Source organism: Monodelphis domestica, chromosome 4, assembly GCF_027887165.1.
Source record: "Monodelphis domestica isolate mMonDom1 chromosome 4, mMonDom1.pri, whole genome shotgun sequence".
Taxonomy (NCBI): domain Eukaryota; kingdom Metazoa; phylum Chordata; class Mammalia; order Didelphimorphia; family Didelphidae; genus Monodelphis; species Monodelphis domestica.
This window is the reverse complement of record NC_077230.1, coordinates 140,476,365-140,500,296: the sequence shown is the minus strand read 5'-3', so window position 1 is coordinate 140,500,296 and position 23,932 is coordinate 140,476,365. Positions and strand designations below refer to the sequence as shown.

The 23,932-nt window shown below is 33.7% G+C and overlaps 1 protein-coding gene across 6 annotated transcripts in view; it reads left to right on the top strand.

The window, feature by feature from the left end:
• The window catches only part of LRP1B (LDL receptor related protein 1B), a 2,480,145-nt gene that overhangs the window by 1,285,761 nt on the left and 1,170,452 nt on the right, over positions 1-23,932 (top strand). Inside the window, exon 1 of one of the 6 annotated variants that reach the window (XM_056797191.1) lies at positions 16,336-16,955. The exons of the other annotated variants lie outside the window; for them this stretch is intronic. The gene's annotated coding sequence lies outside the window, so the exon portion shown is untranslated. Of the gene's footprint in view, positions 1-16,335; positions 16,956-23,932 lie in introns of those variants that run through there. 6 annotated transcript variants of the gene reach the window in all.

Genomic DNA, 23,932 nt, shown 5'->3' with positions numbered 1-23,932 from the left:
CCCAAAACAAGACAACCAGAATGGTGAAAAGTATTTATATAAGATATAAAAATATGTTGATGGAATTGAGCAAGTTTAGTCTGAAGAAGAACTGTCTTCAAGTATTCAAAGGATTGTTACATGGAAGTGGGATGAAACTTATTTTGTTTGGCATCAATGATCAGAGCCAGAAGCAATGGGTAGAAGTTGTAAGCAAAATATTTAGACTTAATACCAGGAAAAAAATAATAATAAAATGCAAAATTCCAAACAAATTAGAGGAAAGAGTGAAATGGGTTACCTAGATAGATGCTCAATTGCCCCTATTTAGAGATTAAAATATTCATATACATTATCTTTCACAAGCAGACACAAAAAAGGCAATTGCCTGATGAAATCATTAGGCTCTTTTTACAAATATTGTCTCATTTGGAGAGTTGAGAAGAGAAAATGTACAAAGGATAGGGATAGTTGTTGATCATTATTTAGCTGTAGAGTTTCATAGTCCAAATCTTCATCTTTATAATGACAAATCATTATATAATCAGTTTACCTGGGCAAGGGGCATGTTGATATCCGCAGTGATACATAAAACTTTTACTTGCCCAGTTTCACATTAATAGTTACAGTGAAGGTAGATAAGTTACTCCTTATAGGAGAATGCACACCAATTTTTGGTCCACCTTCCTAACCCCTGCCATTTCTTTATAACATAAACTTATTATCTTTCAGAAAAAATGAGCATGTAATTTTAAATGTACTTATTTCTTCAGGTATCTTAAATTAATATTAGCTTGGTTCTAGTTAAATAAAACTGAGATTGATGATTTAATAAATTATATAATTTAGACAATTGCTTAAAGTCTTTACTATTACTGACATGGAGTGACAGAAAGAACACAAATCTAATAATAAGATTATTTGAGTTCTATGCCAGCTTTCAATTAAATATCAAATTTAATCAAAATAATTGTATTTTTTCCATCTAAAATGTCACTGTCTTCTTTATTTGTAAAATGGCCATATTGGGCTAGCTGTATAATGTCTCTAAAAGGGCTAAGATCTATAACAGCTTTGGCAAACCTTTTCCAAAGTTTGAGTACCCAGATGGCCAATTCAAGCTGTCCCTGAGCCCTCCCATTGCCTGAGAGAGCTGAGGGAGGAATTACTTGTTTTTGTTGACTGGAAAGAGGGGTGAGGCATACAGAAAATGTCTTCTGGCACTGGGAAGAGGGGGAATGGAGCAGCTCCCCTAATGCCTGCTCTGCAGTGCCACATCTTCACCAATGGGAACCTATACGGTATTCTGATAGCTCTACAATAAGTCTAGGTAGAAGAAAAAAGATGAAATGGGATTATATAGCCTAATAATTTTAATATGGCCTTAATATTTATATTTTGCATATCAAATAATTTGAAGTCCTCTTACAAAATACATATTGATTTCTTCACCATTCCAAAATTGCTAGATTATCCCATTAGATTATATTTTTGATCTGTGAATATATGCATATATATATTTATATATAGTCCTCATCATAGAAAAAAAGTATTCTAACTCAGCATGTTCCTCAAATATAGAATCAACACATCATTTTAGAGATAATTTGAGACAAAAATCTAGGATTAATTTCTCTGTTTCCATGATCATTTATTACTCTATTTCTATATGAACATTATATGAGAAATTTCTTCACTGGTTCTCCAAAATTTGTCATATATTTTGAACTAAATCCTTATATTTTGACTTTGGATGGCAATTTGTTTCTGTCTTTACAACTGTCCACATATTTAAACTGTTCCTATCTTCCCCCAATCACATTACCCTTTTTTTTAACTCTCAAGATTTACAATATTTTGTCATTCACCTGCTGGTGCTCCCCAATCTACTCATTTGTTGACATTTGTCTGAATGCTCTTTGCATCTTGACAAGTATTTATTCAAATATCTAGTATGCAAAGATTTCAGTTTCTAGTGCCTGAAAGATTTTTATTAGTGACAACTCAGGTCTTTCCTTCTTTTAAAAACTTTATGATTTTGGTATCTGTTGTTGTTTTGGTTTGTTTCATTTAATTTCATTTTGTTTTTCCCCATAGCAGAAAGTTGTGATATCTTTTATTCCAACTATATCTGTGTTAAAAGATAAAAGATGCCCAGTTTGCATGTTTGTCTCCGGGTTGTTATGATACCTGTTGTTTCTTTCTTTTCTTAACTTCTCACTTTTAAAGCAATGAAATTTTGCTTTCATTATGAAACACTGATATTTGTATATGAGTATATATATATGTGTACACATACACATATATGATATAGGTGAATATAAATGTAGGTAACATTTTCACACATACATTTTACCTATAACTCATCACCTCTATAAATTTATTACTAAAGAACTACCACTAGAGAAAATACTGAGGTATTTTGGGAATTCTTTTAATTAATGAATTAGTGAGTTCATATTTGTTGAGTGCTTTACTACACATAAGATATTGGGTGGACATAAGATTCTCATGGTAGTTGGATAGGATGTTAATGACTGTTTAAGATATTAGCTGGTCTTGATGTTTCTGTGTCAATGATATATATGAAGGTTACCAAATGCACTGATTTATGTTCTCTGAAGTGAAAACAATTCCAATTTATTAAATGGCCTTTGGACATTGGGAGACTAAGTAGCAAAGTATGTTCCTAATGATATTTTAAATGCCTTATATATACATAATATGAGTTGTTTTAAAGAAGTTTAATTAAATCTGTAATTTACTTTAGGTGAGAAGAATATTTCCATAAAGATAGGTTAGGTGAGTTTTTCTTTATTTTGATATTTTTTGTCCTTAATCAACTTATAGTTATGAAATTCAAGGACTTATTCTAAACTGTGGATATTATTATCATGAGAGAGTTAGAGTGAATAGCCTTAAGAAAAATAATTTGCTCATATCAAAATAAAAATTATTTTTTCACAGTTAGAAAAATGAAATGCATATATAGATGGGCACTAAACTCAAAATTAGTCATTGCTTTTAAAAAAAATCCCTCTTACCATATTATTTTTAATAGTACTCTGAATGGAAACATGGTACCACTTGACATTGTACAGTAATTATCTAAACGGAAATACACATTAGCTGATTTAAAAGAAGCACTTTTGCTTTTTCAAGAATTAATGAAAAATGCATTGGAACTATTTGTAGAGTAAATGGCTTTATTAGAATAATAAACAACAATCTATCTTATGCAATTTCACTTTTCTATGCCTGCATTTGAATACATATGTGGCATTAAACTGATGTGAAATTTTTTTCCCTTCATTTTGTCTTGCTAAGGTTGCATGGGGAAAAATGTTTCTCATTTCAATTTTAGAGTTACTGAATGATATGAATTTTGAAACTTGGGAAATGAAAACATTTTAATCAATATTATCTTATATTTGTATAGCACTTTACAACCTTCATATTGAATGCCAATATTTTCCCCTGAAAGAATATACTTAGTTTTGCTGGATTGGTGACTGGGCTATAAACTCAAATCTTTTGCCTTCCTGAAAATCATATCCCATGCCTTTTGATTCTTTAATGTAGAAGTCATTAGGTCCTGTGCGATCTTGACTTTACAACCTTCCAAAAATTGGGGGATCTCTTATTTTCTTTGGATACTCAAATTGCCCTATAAGATAGGAAGAATGGATGGTATCTGATACAGTAGAAGAACATTGCCAATAGAAACCAAGTGCCTATTTTCTCATCCTGCTTTTTATGTTTGTTGGTGTTTGTCTTAGTCACCCATTACATCTAGGTCTAGATCCAGCCATGATTGATAGCCATGTTACAAAGTCACCATGAAACATTTCTACTCTAGGTCTGCTCCATTCCCATTGACCTCAAACCTTTCTGTTTCTGGAACAACAATGTTTTAAGTCTTTCATTGTTTTTAGACAGAGTGAAGTCAGGAAAACCCGAGTTCAGATCTTGTTTCAGACACTTCCTAGATATGTAACTCAGATCAAATCATGTAAATCTATTTTTTTATGGTTCACTACTCCTGTAAATTTCCAAACTCAAGTACCCATCCCAGGTTATCACTACCCTATATATATATATTTTTTTTTTCTCCTAAGGGATTATGCATTCATTAAAAGCAAGGGAAATCTTAGTTTTGTATTTTTACCCCCAGGGATATACAATATTTAATAGTAATAAGTACATAATAAATATTTTTCATTCATTCTTCCATTCCTGAACGCAAAGCTAACTGGTCACTTAACAAGTCAGCATTTATGGGCTCTTCTGATAAACTAATTCACTGCTCAATATCTTACTGGCCCCAAATAGTACATTTGGAAATAAAAGAGTTTCAGAGGCAGTTGAAAGGAGTCAGTGGAGCAGAATGTTATTGTGGTTTTCTGTGGAGGAGTATATGTATGGAGAGGATAGGAATGAGTATTTAATATATTGTTGCCTGTGTATTTATCATTTAATATTTCTATTTACAAAGTCCTTGGGTTGAATGGATTTCCAAAACGTTATCCATTTTTATCTATTATTCCCGTAAAAGAATACCATCCTGTCCCACCTTCTTCCACTATGCAGGTACCCTTTTCTGTCTCTGACAGAAGGGAATCAGTTGTTCAGCTGTCTCAACAATAACTTCAAATATCAAGAGTTTTGAATGTTTTGAGAATATATTTAAAATCTGTTAATTTCTTCTCAGATGATGGGATTTTTCTATTGTAGATTCTTCTTGCTCAATAGTTTGAGTAATTTTTAACTCTTTGTGACCCCATTGAATTTTCTTGGCAAAGTTTTTAGAGTGATTTGCCATTTACTTCTTCAGCCTATTTTGCAGATGAGGAAACTGAGGCAATGGATCTCAGTAACTTGCTTGGGGTCAAATAGCTATTAAGTATCTGAGTTCAGATTTGAACTTGGGTCTTCTTGATTTCAGGCCCAGTACTCTATCCACTGTTCCATATAGCTGCCTGAGTATACTCTTGGAATAGATTTATGTTTTCCATGCTGGTTACTTCAGATAAGATTTTTATTATCATTATCATTGTTGTCTTTGTAATATCATTTAGACAAACTATGTAAACTCCTAGAGAGAAGGGATCAAGCTTAATTCCCTTTATATAATATCTAGAATGGTAATATGTGCATATATTGTTTTAATAATTAAAAGGAAAACTATTTCTGTTAATGGAAATTGTTATATTTGAAAATTATTGCTGTTAGGGTTGGCATTTTTATTAAGAATTCCAGTAAGCAATAGACTTATCAGGAATAAGTAAATCATTGGACTTGTATCTGCCATTTTATGGCCAAAGGTTAACTTTCTAATGACTTAAGGTCTATAGTTGGTGAAACTGCCATTATGTTACCTTAAGTAAGGAAGCTAAGCAGGTCCCTTTTAATGCTTCTATAGCCGGGAACTTGAAAAATTCTCAAATTAATATTAATCTTCAAAAGATGAAAAATGGCAAAAAATAAAAAAACCCACCTTGCTATTCTGGACCTGATTTTCACCAGCAAGAAGTGAATAGTTGCCAAAATGACAGGAACCTTGGGAGAAAGTACTGTTTTAGAGTTCAGAAGAAACATGGAAGGGACAATGAGCCATAATCTGGCATGCACTTTAGGTTTTGGAAGAAAAAATGAATTGATTACACTGGTTTATATTCCTGACCTAAATTTTCATAGGTGAAGTCACCCCAAGAGGAATGAGATATTCTCAAGAATGAACTTTTAACTACTCAAATGATTGCCATTGGGAAGAAAATGGGAGTTATCTAAATAGACCCAGGTCAGATATCTGATGAATACATAACACCAACAAAAATGCAACTTCTTTGCTAGTTCCAAGCTTCTGGTCAAAAGGGTTAATTATATCATTTTTTGGGAAGCATCACATACCTGTCTTAGCACTTCTCAACTCACAGAGAGAATGGTATGAGTCACAATTCAATATTGCCCTACTTTTGGAAAATATGTACATTTTGGATCACAATGTCAGAGCTGGAGAATATTTGAGAGGACTAATTAGATATTGATTAATTAGATATTGATATTGATCCCCTCTTACCCTGTCAGTGTCCCAGATCATTTTTTTAAGGAAGTTGCAATAGGTTGACCATTTATATTGGTAGGTGAGATTTTCCACACAGGGAATTCACTGTATCTGTGAGATCAAAAGTATAGAATCCTTTTCTCCATCTTATGGACTAGCCTACACTCCCCCAAATAAAATTCCTCTTGGGACAAAATGAGTAAGTCATCAATAAAGATAAGATATAAATGCAATAAGCTTTTCACCTGCTTACTATGTGAAGAGCACTTTTCAATTTGGGAGATAAAACTTAAAAAAGTTTAAGGTTGTAGACTGGCTGCTTGTGATGCAGAAATTCTGAGGAAAGTGGCACACAAATCTAGAGTGATGAGTCTGGGATTTATTAGGGAATTTACTTATATGTAGCACCTCCAACAGGTACTGCAGCAGTGCGTGTTTGTTCAGAGACCATTCATGTGCTTTAAGGAAGAGGTAGGCTGACACAGGTAGAATATGTGGAGGTATGTGGCCAAAACAGCAGGATGTGGTAATGTTCAAACAAGATATAGTTGTGGCTAGTAGCACATTTCATTCTTGATCTAGAGAGAATATTGAAGAGTTCCTTGCTCCTAATTGGAACCATAATCTATTAAACCCACAGTGTCTAACTGCAATCATAACTTACTTTAACCTCACTCCACTCCTTCAGAAATGTCTTATACAATCTTTACACCCATCTCTTCTATGAAGTATGGAAGACTCAGTGGAGGGAGGATACAACAGGAGTTTAAGGTCCTTGGCTGCCCTTGACATTTGTAAATTGTAAACGCAGAGCAGACCAGAGCAATGTAATCACAGGCAGAGCATAAGGGAAGAATAAAATGGACTTAGAAGAGTAATTAGAGCAAACTTCATGGTCTTACAGATCATTAGCAAAAATCTCTAAGTTATAATAGTCATCACTTAGTGGCTCAGCTCTCCAGGGTCCTCTTCATGATCATGGGCAGGTATAGCCATGCATATATATTACTTATAACATTTCTCACATGACACCTGTCTCAGTCCTTATGTCCAGAATGGGTGTTGATGTGGATAGTTAGGTTACATAACGATAACATTGTAAGAACCAGCTTGACACACTAATATTCAACAAGCAAAAAGAGAGTGAGAAGAGTAACAATTCAGTAGATAAAGGACTATTGAACAGAAAGCGTCTACTGTGATAGAGTTGGGATTTATGCAACAATGGAAGTGGACTTTGTCAAAGTATTATCATTTAGTAAAGATACAGTTCTTGAACTCAAGGAGCAACAAGAATAGATAATATGTAATGTCGTGGCTTTCTCATTAATTTAACCTTGCTCAGCTACATATTCTTTTTGAAATTCCTTTACAACTCTCTAAAATAATATTAATTTGGTTTATTTTGTTTCTAAATTCTTTCTTATTATTCTTATAGAGAATATGATATCTCATTAGAATGTGAGCTCATTTCTAGTAGGGATTGTTTTATTCTTTGTACTTGTTTCCTCAGAACCTAGTGTAGTGCCTGGAAAATAGTAGAAACTTAAATATGAATTTTATTAGTTGATATGCCCTGAAAGGGAAGCATGAGAATGAAAACTCATATTTCATTAAATATTTTAAGCTCCATAATGGGAGGGAGATATATATATAATTCTGAAATATAGTATATTATAATTTTAAAGAAGAGTTTGGTGGCATAGTGGATACATTGCTAGACTTGAAATTCAGAAGTCCTAAATTCAACTCCTGCCTTGGATACTTGGTAGCCAAAAGATCCCTTTTATGTCATATATATGTATATATATTCATATTTTTTCCAGATTATATAGTGATATTATTTTAAATAATTTTCTGACCCTTTGTAATTCATATTCTCTCTCATTCCCACTCTTTTCTTCACAAGATGGAAAGTATTATTGCTTATATATATTGCTTTGTACATGTATTATCATAGAAAACATATTTTTATGTTTTTCAAGTTGTTAAATAAGATACATTTTGTTTGCACTAAAGAAAAATTCATGGAGGTAATAAAGAATAGTATGCTTCAGTCTGCATGGATATTCTTTTTTAGCCATGTGACCAATTGCTTAGCCTCAGCTTCCTTATTTGTAAAAGAGGAATATAATCGTGATACCTTATTAAAGTTGTTATGAAAATCAGTAAAGTAATATATATACCTTAACACCCTCTATTCTATCTCTTAGCTATAAATATCCTTATATTAAAAGTTATAGAAATTTGCATTTTAAACATGATTAAAATCCTTAATATCAATATCATAAAACTTTTGTTTAATTATATATGAGCTTGAAAATATATAAAGTACTTTTCAAATCCATATTCTGTGCAGTCCAACTGAAGTTATTATAAATAGAAACTAATAAGTAAGCCTAAATGCCTGCATTATCTTAGATTTTTATGTTATCTTTACAATTTGGTATCATAGTAATAGACACTACAAAGAGGGCAATACCTAAGAAAATATATTAATATGTAAAAAAATAGAAGTTTTATTTATTTGTATTGCAAAAACAACAAAATTATAATTTCCTAACAATGCAAGTTAGCCCTGGGGCAATTGTAAGGTCTGTATATCATACAGATGATCATGAGTCACATATTTTATAAGAAATATCATGAGGAAGATTTGAGAGTGACTTCTTCACACAGCTTTAGTTTTCACTGTACTGTGATGAATTTCAGTTTATATATGCTCAGATATATGCACTTGTGAATTATTTTATCTAATTTTGTTTAAACTAGCCTTCAACAATACGAGTAAAAAATGTGTGTCATGCACATGCAAAACTAGTCATATCTGCACACAAAAAAACTTGGAAACAAAATTTGTCAACTTATTTTAAAATCTTAGAAATAATTTCAGAGGGGTTTGAATTAATTTGCTAAGAAGAAATATATTACATTTTACATGTGTGTACATGTTTACATTCACATACACACATATATGCAACATCTGATGAGTTTGTTAAAATTATTGTTTAACATCAGGAAAAATGAAAATTTAGCTGAATTGCTAAAAACCCTTTGCATAAATTGTGGATGGGATTGGGAAATGAGTGATGATACAGACACAGCTAGCTTTTGCTTGGCTCTAAGTATTTCTATGAAATACTTTTTCCATTGATAACAGCTGTTAAAACCAAGTATTAAAATAAACTTAATGCTGAACCAATGCTTAACATACAGTAGGAACTTTATAAATCCTTGTACAATTACTTAGTCAAATCATCAAATTGCTACATCTTACATATTAGATCAAGATTTATATGTGTGTATTCAATGACATTTCTCTCATTAAAACATTAATAATAATATTTTAATGAAAGTAACAAGGATGTTTATTCTTAAACAATATTTTATTGAAAAAATTAATTATTTTATCTTTTTAATTTCTATTCCTTATCTCATTCTATTTGATTTTTCCTTTTTTTATAATGTGTATAACAGTACAAGAGTATATATATATTATGAGTTTGCTCAATATTTTAAAATTTATTTATTTTACTTTTGGGGTACAGGATCAAAGAAGTTTGGAGATGTTTACTCTATAGAATGTTCTGTCAGGAAGAAAAATCATGCCATATATTTGTGTACCATCTCTACTCTTTGATTTAGAAGCAACTGTGTTAATCCTCACACTCAGTAAGGCAGTGGTTATGTTTTCCTGACACAAGTATTTCTGTCTATTTTGACAGCAGTAGAGTGATATGATAATTTAAAATATGTGATCTTTAGCAAGGCCTTAGATGAATGCTGTAATTGTCATCATTGGGGAGAAAAACTGTTAATACCTAGCATTAACTTATGATTTTTACATCATCCTTATCATATGTGACATGGAATTGTCAGTGAGTGATAGGAAACATGGAGACCTTATAACCATATATCAGTAACAACCATGGAAAAATTCCAACAATGTATAAAAGATGAGGGCTTTATTTAAACCAAAATTACATTCTTTCATGCTTTCTGTCTACTTTCAAAAATCATCAATTTATAAATTGAATCCATAGTGGACTTATAAAATTGATTATTTTGTCTTTCTTTGTAATTGTCTTTCTTTTTTTAATATATATGTTATATATATTTATATATATCTTAAATACTAAATATATTTACAATTATTTTAGCATTCATTTAAAAATTTTTTTGAGTTCTAAGTTCTCTCTTTTCCTTCTACCTTTTTTTTTAAACCCTTATCTTTCATCTTAGAATCAATACTATGTATTGGTTCCATGGCAGAAGAGCAGTAAGGGCTAGTCAATGGGGATTAAGTGACTTGCCCAGGGCCACACTGCTAGGAAATTTCTGTGCATCTTTGAACCTAGGACCTCCCATCTCTAGGCATAGTTTTAAATCCACTAAGCCCTCCTACTTTTTTGATTAAGCTTGAAAACTTATTAAGGATTATTATTGTTTGATAAAACAGTTACTGACTAGAAACTTCTATTGATTGCTTTAGTAATTTATTCATTAAAAGTACACCAAAAAACTAGGCCTAGCAAGCTGGATTAAACTAATATAAACACTTGCTTCAGGATCCAGTGACCTATAGATTCAATAAAGAATTAATCATTTGGTAGCATAAAAATTAAAGAAATATATATTTGTAAGAATGGATATTAGATTAGGTTAGAGTTCATAGGCTTTAATTCTCCTTTCTAATATCTGGTTGCTGAAGGGAAGCTACTGTAAGAAATTAAATTTTATGGTTGGACTAAATATATGAGAATTCTAAGATAATACTGTGGTTGCCAATTTTAAAATTAATACAGTCCAAGTCAAAAATGACTTTTAGCAACTTTTATTTACAGAAAAAAGTAGAGAGAGTGAAAGTAGAGAAATGAAAAGGAGAATACAGGAAATGTCTATCCTACCACACTAAATATTTGCTCCAGTGCCCATTCAACTCTGGCAGGGCTTGTTGACCTCAACTGGAGGTCCCAGTGGTAAATTAAATAAGGCTTCCCACCCATATAGCTTCCTCGAAGAAGGGGAGGCTTCTCTGGAACTAATCTCTCCAGAAGCCAGGAAAAGAGGGTAAACTTCTCACTCACCCAGGTCCAAGTAGCTACAAGCACTAGTCCCAGTCCAAGATCCTCCAACCCCAAAATTCAGGATGGATACCTCTTATAAAGAAAGCTCATCATCTTTTATAGTTCTTTTTTTTTTTTTTTACATAACTTCCTATCCCTTTCTCTACTTTACAGGGACTGATTGAGGTCTTTAAATTTGGTTACCACTGCCTGGTGGGTGGTTATTATCTTCTGGAATTGTCAGTCCCTTTTGTAAATGGCTTTTGGACCACCCCTACTTAGGGGTGCCTACACATTTGGTGGCCCCTTGCTTTGATAGTGTAAGAGTTAAAATTAGTTTCTCTATTAAAAGTATTATATTTTTAGAGGTTTATTAAAGATAATAAGAATTATTAAAGAAAATACAAAATAAGAAAAGCACGTGCAACCTACATCTTTCCTGCCTGGTAGAGAGAGGTGTGAGCCTAGAAGCAGAAGCAGAGAGACCAAGTAGGCGGTACAGTCAGTTTAAATACAATTTTTGTTCTTGGGCCAGGAGAGGACTATTGTGATATTATATGGCATTCTGGGAAGTGCCAAGGACTTCTGCTGATTGCAGTCTTGGGTTCAAATCTACATTTTTACATTACCCTGTTTGATCCTTTGGGAAAAGTTTCCCCAAAAGGATCATGAAAACATAATCAACTTAAAGATTACAATAATTTGAGAATAAGAGGAAAAGAACAAAACCAATAATTGCTAGACACATTGACAAAAAACCAGTTAGGGGGCAGTCCCCTTTGGCATGAAAGTATACATACAAATAAATGTTCAATCAACCACACCCAAAGTTCATTCTTGATCTTCTCGTGCACCTTGTGGTCTGAAAGCATCATCATGGTGTCTTCTCCAAACAGTTCAGTTTCTGGATTCAGAGAGGCATCATGTTTCTTAACCTAAAATTCTTCTGAAAAGGAATTTAAACTTTGCAATTTAAAATAACAATATTTTTAAATTCCCCCATGAATAGGGTGATTGAAAAACACAGGGATCATTTAGGAATGCATGGCTGAGTTATGAGGTATATGAATCAATTGGTAAGAGAAATTTAAAAGACATCAGAAAAATCCAAATAAAAAAGTAATTTCTGGATGAAAATATAGACTATCAAAGTCTTCTGTGTAAAAATTCTAAGTAAAGGAAAAATAAATCTAAAGCAGGTCCTTCAATCAGTGCCCAATTAAAATGATATAAGCAAGTGAGCATTTACCCAGTCAGGAGCCAGAACTACAGAAAGTTTGCCACACTATGAAAGACAGAATAGGGACTATATTATAGAAGCCAAGTAGGAGCCACGTTTGAGATACTCGTCTGTATTTTCAGAGTGGGTGTGGATACAAGGAAGGCCTTATATGTAGGTTATAAAATGCAGGTTATAATCACTGACACACTGTGTCAGCTGAGAAAATATAGAATACAAGGTTTTTTCACCAAAAATGATATCCATTTCCTCTTATTATCTGGCCATGATCCACTGTGAGTATAAGCAAATGAATTTTATAAGGTAACAGTTTTTTTTAAAATAAAGAACAGTAGTACAAATATGTAGGTATCAATATCCCCAAAATTCTCAATAGCCCAGTTAATTACAATAGCAAACAAACCACTAACATTTTTTACATGAGTTTGCTGTATGACATTTAAAGAAAATGGACACTTGTCACAAGTTTTTACAGACATAGCAAGTCTTTCAACCTTGGTAAACATATTTTTAAACAAACTGAAACTTATTTTGGGTTTTGAACATCTTAAATAAATCTAGATATCATTACAAAATTGTGGCAGAGGAGTCTAGGAAAAACTAAAACCTCTGTAAAGTGAGCTGAAGAGTATAAATGAGAGATGCTCCTTTTTTTTTTTTTGAGGCTTCTAAGGGTAAAATGCCCTGGGATTAACTTCTCAGCTTCCATTCACATTTTTTATAAATGCAGGAGGTGGGGATTAAATTTGTATTTCACTTCAGCTACTAAAATGGGCCTTACCTCATGTTAGGGGCAGACAAAATGACCAGAGATTGTTAAAAAGAATTCTAAAAATCTTGTCTAAAAAACCCTTAAAATCATTTTGAGATATTTAGCACATTAAATTTTCCAAAGGTTGTTATACAATTGTAACCAGTTCTGATGGAGTCCATCTATCCTCTATGTGACAGTTTACAAAGTCAAAAATAGAAAAGCTATTTTTATATGGGCGTAGTCAATAATGTTTGTTCAGTATGGTTATAGGGGAAAAGTAACAGAATTTAACAGTAGTTAAAACCCAGTACATTAAAATGATTCAGTGTAACAGAATAGTACTGAATGTGGTAATATATGAACTTAAAATCACAAAGTTAAAGCTTAAACAAAAACAATCAGCAAAATGCAATAGAATACAGAGATTTTTATAAAACATTGGAGTCCAAAAAGCCTTAAAAATATAAATTCCAGTCTTTTTAAAGTTCCTTGGGTTTTTATCCTTTTAGATGCCTATTGTCAGAAGGCAGAAGATTGGTAAGGGGTAGACAATGGGGGTTAAATGGCCTGCCCAGTACCACACTGCCAGGAAGTGTCTGAGGCCATATTTCAACCCAGGACCTCCCTTCTCTAGGCCTGGCTCTCAATTCACTGAGCCACTGAGCTGCCTTCCCATAGTGAGGGTGGGTTTTTGGAATCTCAAATTTGGCCCAAGAATTGCAGGGAGTTGAAATTCTCTCCTGACTCCCAGATGAGTTAAGTGAAAGAATCAATACAGTCAAAAGATATCCTTTTAAATACCCCCATGCTTTTAAGTTCCTTTTTTGGAAAAAATCTCTTCCTTTTTTCCTCTTTCCCCCTCCCCTCCCCTGACCCTGGCCATGTGGTGTAGCCTAAGGAAAAATCACCCCCGTTTTTTTTTTTTACCAGCTGTTTTTTTTATTTTTTTGATCCTGAAGAAATTGGGTCTGCTACCAGCAGCCTGGGTCCTGGGTCTTGGTCTGGGGTGATGAGCCATCTGGGTCTGGCAGTTTGGGAATCAGCTGGGCCAGGTGAGCAAGAGAGAGACCAGGAGCAGGAGCCAGGAGCCACAGAAACAGGCAGACAGCAGCCGGGAGGGTGGGGCTGGGACCAGATAAGTGGCAATAGCCAGGAGCAGGAGCCAGAGCCAAGAGCTGGGGTTGGTGCCGGGAGCCAGGAAGCAGGTAGGCAGGAGTGAGATGAGTCAAGAGGCTTGCTAAAAAGCCTTGGAGAAACATGGCTTAAAAAAAAATCTAGGCAGTAGCTATTAAAAGCTGAACTTGGTAACAGTAGAGAAAAGATTTAGGAAAGTTAAGAAGATTGAGGGTATTTCGGCTCAACCAACGTGGTCAGCCAAACTGTTAAAATTAAAATAGTTTCTTTATTAAAAGTATTATATTTTTAGAGGTTTATTAAAGATTATTAGAATTAAGAATTAAAGAAAATACAAAATAAGAAAATCATGTGCAACCTACATCTTGCCTGCCTGGTAGAAACTTGTGAGCCTAGAAATGGAAGCAGAGAGACCAAGTAGGCAGTACAGTCAGTTTAAGTACAATTTTTGTCCTCAGCCCAGGTGAGGACTCTTGTGATATTATACGGCATTTTGGGAAGTGCCAAGGACTTTTGGGGATTGCAGTCTGGGGTTCAAATCTCCATTTTTACAGTACGGAAATTGACCAGGCTTTTCTTAGTATAATTATGCTAGGGATTTAAATTGAATCAATCCAGACTCTAGGGATAGTTAAATAGTTTTATTGGACTAGGAAAATAAAGTTTGGAAAGGCTAGAGAAAATTAAATCTCTAGAAGCTATGCAGGGGCAAAAGGCTCTCCTCTCATTCTCCAGAAAGGGACCCTGCAGAAAAGGCACCAAAACCCTGCTTCTCTCTTCTTTTTTTACTTTCTCAGACACCTTCCATAAAGGAAGAGGGATGTGTCTGAGGAATTTGGGGTAGAGAGTCTTGGGAGATGTAGTCTCCCAGGGTTCTTAGCCATTTTAAAATGCACATCTCCCTTTTTAATCAAATTATCCAATAGTAAATTTTATTATTTTTTTCACAAAATCAATTTTAATTTTATAAACTAGTTGAATTTTTACTTTAAACTTTATTAATCTCCCTTTTGACTTTCAAGAGTTTTATTTTGGTATTTAATTAGGAATTTTTAATTTGTTCTTTTTCTAATTTGTTTTTTAGTTTTATGCCAATATTTTATCTTTTCCTTCTGTTTTTTGTTAATGCATTTAGAGAAATTTTTCTATAAATACTCTTTTGGCTACAGTCTACAAATTTCAGTATATTTATTCAGTGTGGAGATGGATTGTTTCTATTATTTGTTCTTTGAACTACTCATTGTTTAGTAGGAGATTAGTTTCCAATTAATTTTAATTTTTGCTTTAAATTATTTTTAGCTTTCTTTTCTTGCCTTATTCTCATGTCGAAATGTAATTTATCCTCTGCTAAACAAATTTGATTCTGAAAATGATCTTTTTGCTCTTCTAAAAAATTATGTTGGGTTTGTGTCCAATTCATTTATTTTGATTGGAGCCTTTGCTAGTAAGTGTTTTGATCTGCTCTGAGGTTGTATTTTGCTTTTCTTTCTCATCGTAGTAGCTTTTTTATGGTGAGTGATTGTTTCTGTTGTTTGATCATTTTTTTACCCTATTTCTTGATTGTGAATTTTACTTTGATGTTGGGCTCTATTTTCAGCCTTGAGAAGAGAAGAGCATTGTAGCAAGCTTCAGATTTTTTCACTGCTCTTTTCAGAGCTAATCTGAGGGTTTGAGAAGTTTTTGATTTTTTCCAAAGTAATGTTATCTGGGGAGAGCTATGGTCACTCCTCTCCTTCTCTGTTCCTTGTTCTTTCTGACCTTAGGTCCAACACCTTCTTTACTTTTCCACCTAGCTTCCTCACCTGGTACATAGTAAGTACTTAATAAATGTTTGTTTTCCTTTAGTTTGCATTGTATCCTTGCTCATGTTTTCTCTTTCTATCTTGGTTTCCTTTTGTGTAAAATGATCTTATACTATGATTAGGTAGACTTTATGTCTGGAATGCAGGGATTGTTCAGTATAGGGAAAGCTATCAACAGAAATAATATGATTGTTTTAAAAGATACTGAAAAATCCTTAAAAAAACACCCTGTATTATTAAAAAACACTAGAAAACAGTAGAATAAAAGAAAAATTCTTGAAAATGATAAATAACATCTATCTGAAACCATCAGTAAGCATTATCTGTAAGGGAGATAAGCTAGAAACCTTCCTAATAAAATCTGAATTGCAACAAGGATGCCCATTATCAACCACTACTATTCAATATTACCCTACAATCAGTAGGCATAGCAATGAGAAAAGAAGAAATCAAAGGAATTAGAATAGGCAATGAGGAAATAAAGCTATGATACTTTGCAGAATAGATGATGGTTTGCCTAGAAAATCAACCAAAAACGAATGAACAGTTAACAACTGTGGAAAGGAAAACTAAAGCACGTTCTGGACTTTCTGCCACTGAGTTGGAACAAACAGCAGTTGGAGTGTTAGAGTGAAGATATTAACAAGACAGACAGATAATGGGGGAAGGGGCAACTGGGAGTGGCAGTTGGTCTTGTGACTAGCACTTCCTTCCTTGCCCTGGAACTTGAAGGAGCTCGCTCGCTCCATGTCTCTGGATAGAAGTGCCTCTATTCCAGAATTTACCAACTGTGTGCTCTACCTGGATCCCTGTGATCATGTTCATTGGACAAAAGGACTTAAGGGAAGCAATTTGGACTATAAGGCTGGTCTTTAGGAATGTCAGCCTGAAGAGGCAGGCCCAACCACCTCTAAAGGTCAGAACTTTCTTCCTTTTTCTGTTTACTGTCAATACTTTGAACTTAAGAACAGATTAGCATAGACAGGAATAACAGAAACCCTCCACCAGGGCCTGATCTCAGCTCAAAAGCTGAGAGATAGTCAAACCTCATATAGGGAAAACCCTCTTCACTCTTCCCTGATACTTCCCCAATCCAAACTTATTATTAAAATTGGTCTTTATTTGAATATCACAGTCAGATAAGAGAACTAACATTTCAGGGGACATAGAGGGAGCTGAACCTCAGGACAGTCATTCAACTATAAATAGTCCTTATTCGACTCCTGCTGGGCGATCTTGGTCTGAAGGGAGGCTCGTCCCTCAGGAGGGTCCATGCTTACCTGCTCTGGGGTATCTGCAATATCATTCTATAGAGAAAATGTCCCTTCAGGCGATCATGAGTGGCCCATTTCTTGGGAACCCCATTTTTCAAAAATAGCCTCTTGGCAGGGAGCATCTCTCTTCTTTTACCTCACTGGTAGCCATATTCCCTCTCTCCCTTCAACTCCTCCATTCCCTTCTATAAAACCTTCCATATCCCCTGTTCATCAATCCCACCCATTTTCCCTATAAATATTACACAAAAAATTTAGCAGAGTTGCAGGATTCAGAAGAAACCCATAAAAATCAATAACATTTCCATATACTACCTACAAACTCCAATAGCAAGAGATAAAAAAGAGACATTCCATTTAAAATAACTATAGAAAATATAAAATACCTAGAAATCTACCTGCCAAGACAAATCCAGGTACTATATGAGCACAACTGCAAACCATTTTTCACAAATGAATTCAGGATTCATAGGAAATTAATACAATCATGCCTTAAATTATCCAACACCTATGTGTTACATACTGTCTGAATATGTTATATTCTTTTCATCTTGCCTTACCCTCCTAGAGTTTTCCAGCTCTCTTTGAATCATGTGATTATTTGCCAAATTAACACTTTCTCAGTTTTGGTCATAATTCAGGAGTGTATAAGGCCAGAGCCACAGTCTTTATCCTCCAGACTCCATTGGAGCTGTGGACGAGAGAAGTACAGTCTACACTGCAAGGACTTGATTTACAAGGAAACCTTATGCGGGAAAGGAATGGAACTTTGGCTGACAATGGGGGATGGGACTGGAACCTCCAGCCAAGAAAAGCAGATGGACAGTTAAAGATGTTCTTATCCCTTCTGAACTGAAAGGGAGAAGAGCAACCTCGCTGTGCTAACCTGCTATAATCCCTCATTAATCCAAAGAATTTAGATTAGCCACTTTTCTTCAAAAGTGGTGGATAGAGACTTTTTCCCCTTTTGGGGAAGGCAAGAGACTACCTACCCAGAAGACTTTCTATTGACATCTTCAAAGCTGTATCTCTATATTAGGAAATTACAACTTCCTGACTCCATGACGGTCCTTGGGGACTCAGGTCCCTAGATGTAAACCCTCAACCCCTGAAGGGAATTTAGGTTGAAATTAGAATTAGGGACTTCCTATTTCCCTCTTCCCTAACCTACCAATCCTGAATCTCCAAACAATAAATAGATCTTATGAATTACATAAGAACTAAACATCTCATTCTTCAAATGTATTAAGAGGATCGAGATAATATCCATCCAGGGAAGAAAACAGAAACCAGAGACTGAAGGGGATTTCTTTACCTTTAAGCTCTGGACATAGATCCAATTTCACTTTCTCTAGGGCAGCTCTGCCTGGGAGAGGAAGTAGTGCTACTATTTATCTGTTCCCTCCCTCTCAGATACCTGTCAAGTTTTGGTTCCGGATCCCCCTCTAGTACACCTCCTCACTGGATTCTTTGTACTGTAATTTTCTGTGGGACTTCATTTTCTTAACCCTTGAAATGCTGATTGCAAGTCAACTAAGAATTAGTAATGAAGGAAAGGAAAAGTGTTTGTTTGGCCCCCTTTAAAGGAGTACTAATAATAAGAAGAGACTTGGTGGGGAAAGGGTCTATACACTTCAGGGAGAGGATATCTCTACTGTTTGGTATGTAGAGATAGACTTCTTTTCTTTCTCCCCTGCAAAGCCTAGCTGAGCTAATCTATATAGGATAGTTACAGGATAATAATTGATAAGAGATAATCACTAATACTATTAATCCTAATACTAAGAATAATTGTGAATAATGCACCACTAATTGCTAATTTTTATTCCACACCAAAACAATCTGGTAATGTCTACAAAATAGAGTAGAATAATAGGATAGACCAGGCACTCAATACACAATGATAAAATTTCACAGTAACTTAGTGTTTGACATACCCAAAGATTCATGATTTTGTAAGAACTCACTATTTGACCAAAACTACTGGGAAAACTGGAAAACAATATAACAGAAATTAGACTTAGACTGATACCTCATGTTTTATCCAAGATAAAGTCAAAATGGATTCATGATTTAGAAACAAAATGTGATACCATAAACAAATTAGAGAAGCATAAAATAGTTTACCTGTCAGACATAAGGATAACAGAAGAATGTAGGTCAAGACAAGACACTGAGAACATTATTAGGTATACACTAAATAACTTTGGCTACATTAAATTAAAAGGTTTCTACACAAACAAATGCAATACAACTGAGATTAAAAGGCAAACAACAAACTGGGGGGAAAATCTTTATGGCAATCTTCTCTGACAAAGGTTTCATTATTCAAATATATAGGGAACTGAGTCAAATTTAAAATAATATAAAGTATTAACCAACTGACAAATGGCCAAAGGATATGAAAAGGTAATTCTTAGATGAAGAAATTATAACTATTTCAGCACATAAAAAATGCTCTGTCACTATTGAATAGAGAAAGGAAAATTAAAACAACCTTGAGGTACCACTTCATACTCATCATGCCTAACATGACAAAAAAGGAAAATGGTAAATGTTGGAAGGGATGGGGAAGAAAAATATGAGCATTAATCCACCCTTGCCAGAGCTGTGAACTGATCCAATCACATTGGAGAGAAAATCTGGAACCACGCCCAAAGGGTTATAAAACTGTATATCATATGAGACCAAAATATCACTACTAGATCTGCAACTCAAAGAGATTAAAGATAGCAGAAAAGAGGCTATTTGTATAAAAATATTAATAGCTGGGTTTTTTTTGTGGTTGAAAAGAATGAAACTCAAGGATCTCCATCGACTGGAGAATGGCAGAACAAGTTGTAACATATGATTGTGATGGAATATTAGTGTACCATAAGAAATTACAAAAAAAGCTCACAAAAAAATCTGGAAAGATTGCTATAAAATGATGCAAAGTGAAGTGAGCAGAACAAGGAAAAAGCTATACACAGAGTTACAATAATATATGATGATCAACAGTGAATGACTTAACTATTATCAATAAGGCAAGTATCCAGGACAACTTCAAAAGAATCATGACAAAAAAAGATTATCTGCCATGGAAGGAACAGATGGTGTCGAAATGCAAACTGAAACATACTATTTGTTATTTCTTCCATGAATTTTTATCTGGTGTAAGCAATGTGTGACTTCTTTCAAAAAATGATATACATAGAAATATGTATTATATGATAATAAATGTACAACCTATATCATATCACATGTATTCTTGGAGAGCAAAGAGGAGTAGGAGGGAGAGAGGAAACATGGATTGCAAAGTATCAGAAATTAATACTTTAAAAATATTTTTGAAAATTAACAAAATTAAAAAAAATTAAATCTATGTAATCTGGAAAAATAATAATTTATCATAAAAATAAGAGTATCTCCATTATAGAATTATTATAAGGATGAAATAAGTTTTCATGTGAATTGTTTTATAAACTTTTTACTGTCATAAAAAGATAATATGATCATCCTATCTATAGCTTTTCCCAAGGAACAGGATCTAGAAAAAGGCAAACATTTTATATGTACTTTGCCCAAGAAAGAAAATTAATGACAGGTATTTACATTAGGCTCTAGGAAACCACTGTTTTTTTCTATAGTAGAACATTTAGGAGTCTTAACTATCTAGATTATTCCTTTGACTTTTTCACCTTGTTACTATAGGATGACAGTGACATCCAAACTAAACAAAGTTGCTATAAGGGGTGGGTAGAGGGGAACTTCATTAAAAGCCTCCTTAGGAAATACTATTAGAAACTAGAAATCAAGAGAAAAAATTGACCGTATGTTATCTGAATTACATTCCTAACTGTTTGCCCATTTCATTCAAAAAAACATGTCTATTTTTTCAGACATGCAGAGCACATTCTGAAGACATTTTTGGTACTAAGTTGTTCCAAAGTACTTATCTAAACAGAAGTAGAATAAAAAAAATGATTAGGAAGCAGTTTTGAAACTTTTCACTTTGTTGAGTAGTAAAATAGGAACTTCATTAAAGTGAATTAAACCGTCTGGTGTACAGGTGCAAATCTCATTGCTTTTAATGAGCTACTCCATTCTATTATGGTGTAGAAATTGGCCCTGAATATGTTGATGTGATGTAAATTATATCCATAAAATCAACATAAGAGAAATGTGGAGTATTTGATACCAGTAAGTGAAGTCCTATTACAAAAAGATTCTGTAGTGAAAGTGAAAAGGAAATATTTTCATTAGTAAATAAGGTTTATTTCAAAGACATTAATGAAATTAAATGACTCAGGACAGTGTAAATTGTTGCTTATGGATTATTGTTCAATTATCAGTTTCTTTACTTTTCATTATAATTAGTAATTTAATCTGTCCAATAAAACCTTTTTGTCTTGCAATAGAAGATAGAGAAGGAAGTTACAACTCTATAACCTATTTTTTTCTTAACTACTAAGATTCATAGCCTGAGTATGCCGCTGTCAGCTGTAGAAATCTTCTATTTTGTTCTTTTTTTCTCTTTTTATATCTGTACCCAGCTGATGGCTTGTCTATATTTGATGACTTTTCTCATGACTTCTTCATGAGCTCACCTCCTTAGCATTAAGGCTCTAAGCTATTTCCCAGGTGGTCAACCTATTCAGCATGGGTTTAATTAGATATCATTTCTTGATTCTATGTTTTAGGATTCCAGTGTGTTTAAAGATAGTTACATTTTCAAATAGAGGAAATTTTGAACTCTTCTGGGAAACCTTATTTATATATTTTTTAAATTAAGAAATATACTCAGATCTAACAATTGGAATCTCCAGCTTCTTTACTTTGGTTGGGGATGTGAACATTGATAATGCATCATTTCTTTTCCACAAATACTAAACTAAGCACCAAATTATGCTACTGAAGTTAAGTTTTAAATTATACTCAGACACAGAGCCAGATTATACAAGACTATATTTGATAACTCAGCATTTAGTTTTATAGGATTAATTCTCAAGGCTTTAATAGTTTCTACTGCAGATGGAGAAGGAATGGAACTTGGGCCATAAAGAGATTCAGAGAGACAGGCACACAGAGAAAAACACTTTATAAGTATTCAAATAACAGAAAACACTATTGAGCATTTAGCCTCCAGGAAAAACAGCCCACTGTGTTTACAGTAAGTTTGTTGCTGTTATTAGCTTTCCATTCAAGCTGTAATGGATTTTAGTATATCCATAGCTTCAGATGTATTTGAGATACCCAGATGTTGTGAGAAAATTGCAAGGTAGTCATTTAAAGTGTTAGAAACCTTTTATTTGACTCCATTTTCTTCAGACCTCTCTATATAAAAGTTATGAAAAAACCTTATAAAACTGTGTGGTTTTATATATAGATAGATATAATGAGTGCGATTTTTTTTTTTAATTTAAGGTCCAGACAAATGCTTTTTATGATACCGCTGATGGCTAGTTCATCACATCTAGTTATGGCTCTGGAGTGTTGTCTCCCAGTATAAATTTTAAAGACAAAGTGTAATGTTTGAAGTCTTTTAAATATTGATTTCAAGAGACCAATATGTGAATTAGTCTTCTTTGAGCCCGATGGTACTAACTTCTCTGAGGGTATTTGAGACAAAGGCAAAAAATAAGGGTGTTTTTTTTTTTAACTTGTATCCCTTCCTGGACTGCTCTGCATCATTAGACCATCTCCTCCCTCCCACTAGTAAATATATTCTGCCCCTCTGTCTCCTAGTTCTGATAATTCAGATTTTTACTAGGTACTTCCATACTCTATCACTACCTCCTCTTCTTTACACCTTACTTTTAAATGTGTTTTTTTTTTCCCCTTAAGATTATGAATTCCTTCAGATTCCCTTAAGGTTGTGAATACCTTGTTGCATTTGTTTCGCCACTGTTTTGCACAGTGCCTGGATCATAGTGAATACTCAATAAATATTTTCTTTATCCCTGAACATCCTACCAGATATATAATATTATTCAGAGAATAGTCACTCCAAAAACATTGACTACTTACCGAGACAGAATCAGGATCAATCACCATACATGTTTTGTTTTGTTTTGTTTCCTATTTTCCCCTTTTATTTCACCCAACATTCACAGTCTGTACTTTAAAACTTTCCATCTTCGTCGGCAATTACTAGGAGCAACCTGGTTGTCCTTTTATTTATTTGTGTGTGTGTGTGTGTGTGTGTGTGTGTGATTTGAAAATTTTTATTTAATTAATTAATTTAGAATATTTTTCCATGGTTACATGGTTCATGTTCTTTCCCTTCCCTCCTCTCACCCCATTCCCATAGCCAACTTACAATTCCTCTGGGTTTTACATGTGTCATAGATCAAGACCTATTTCCATATTATTAATATTTGCATTAGGGTGATCGTTTAGAGTCTACATCCCCAACCATATCCCCATCGACCCATGTGATCAAGCAGTTGTTTTTCTTCTCTGTTTCTACTCCCATGGTTCTTTCTCTGGATTTGGTTAGTGTTCTTTCTCATAAGTCCCTCAGAATTATCCTTGTTCATTGCATTGCCTCTAGTAGAGAAGTCCATTACATTCAATTGTGCCACAGTGTTTGTCTCTGTGTACAATGTTCTCCTGGTTCTGCTCCTTTCACTCTGCA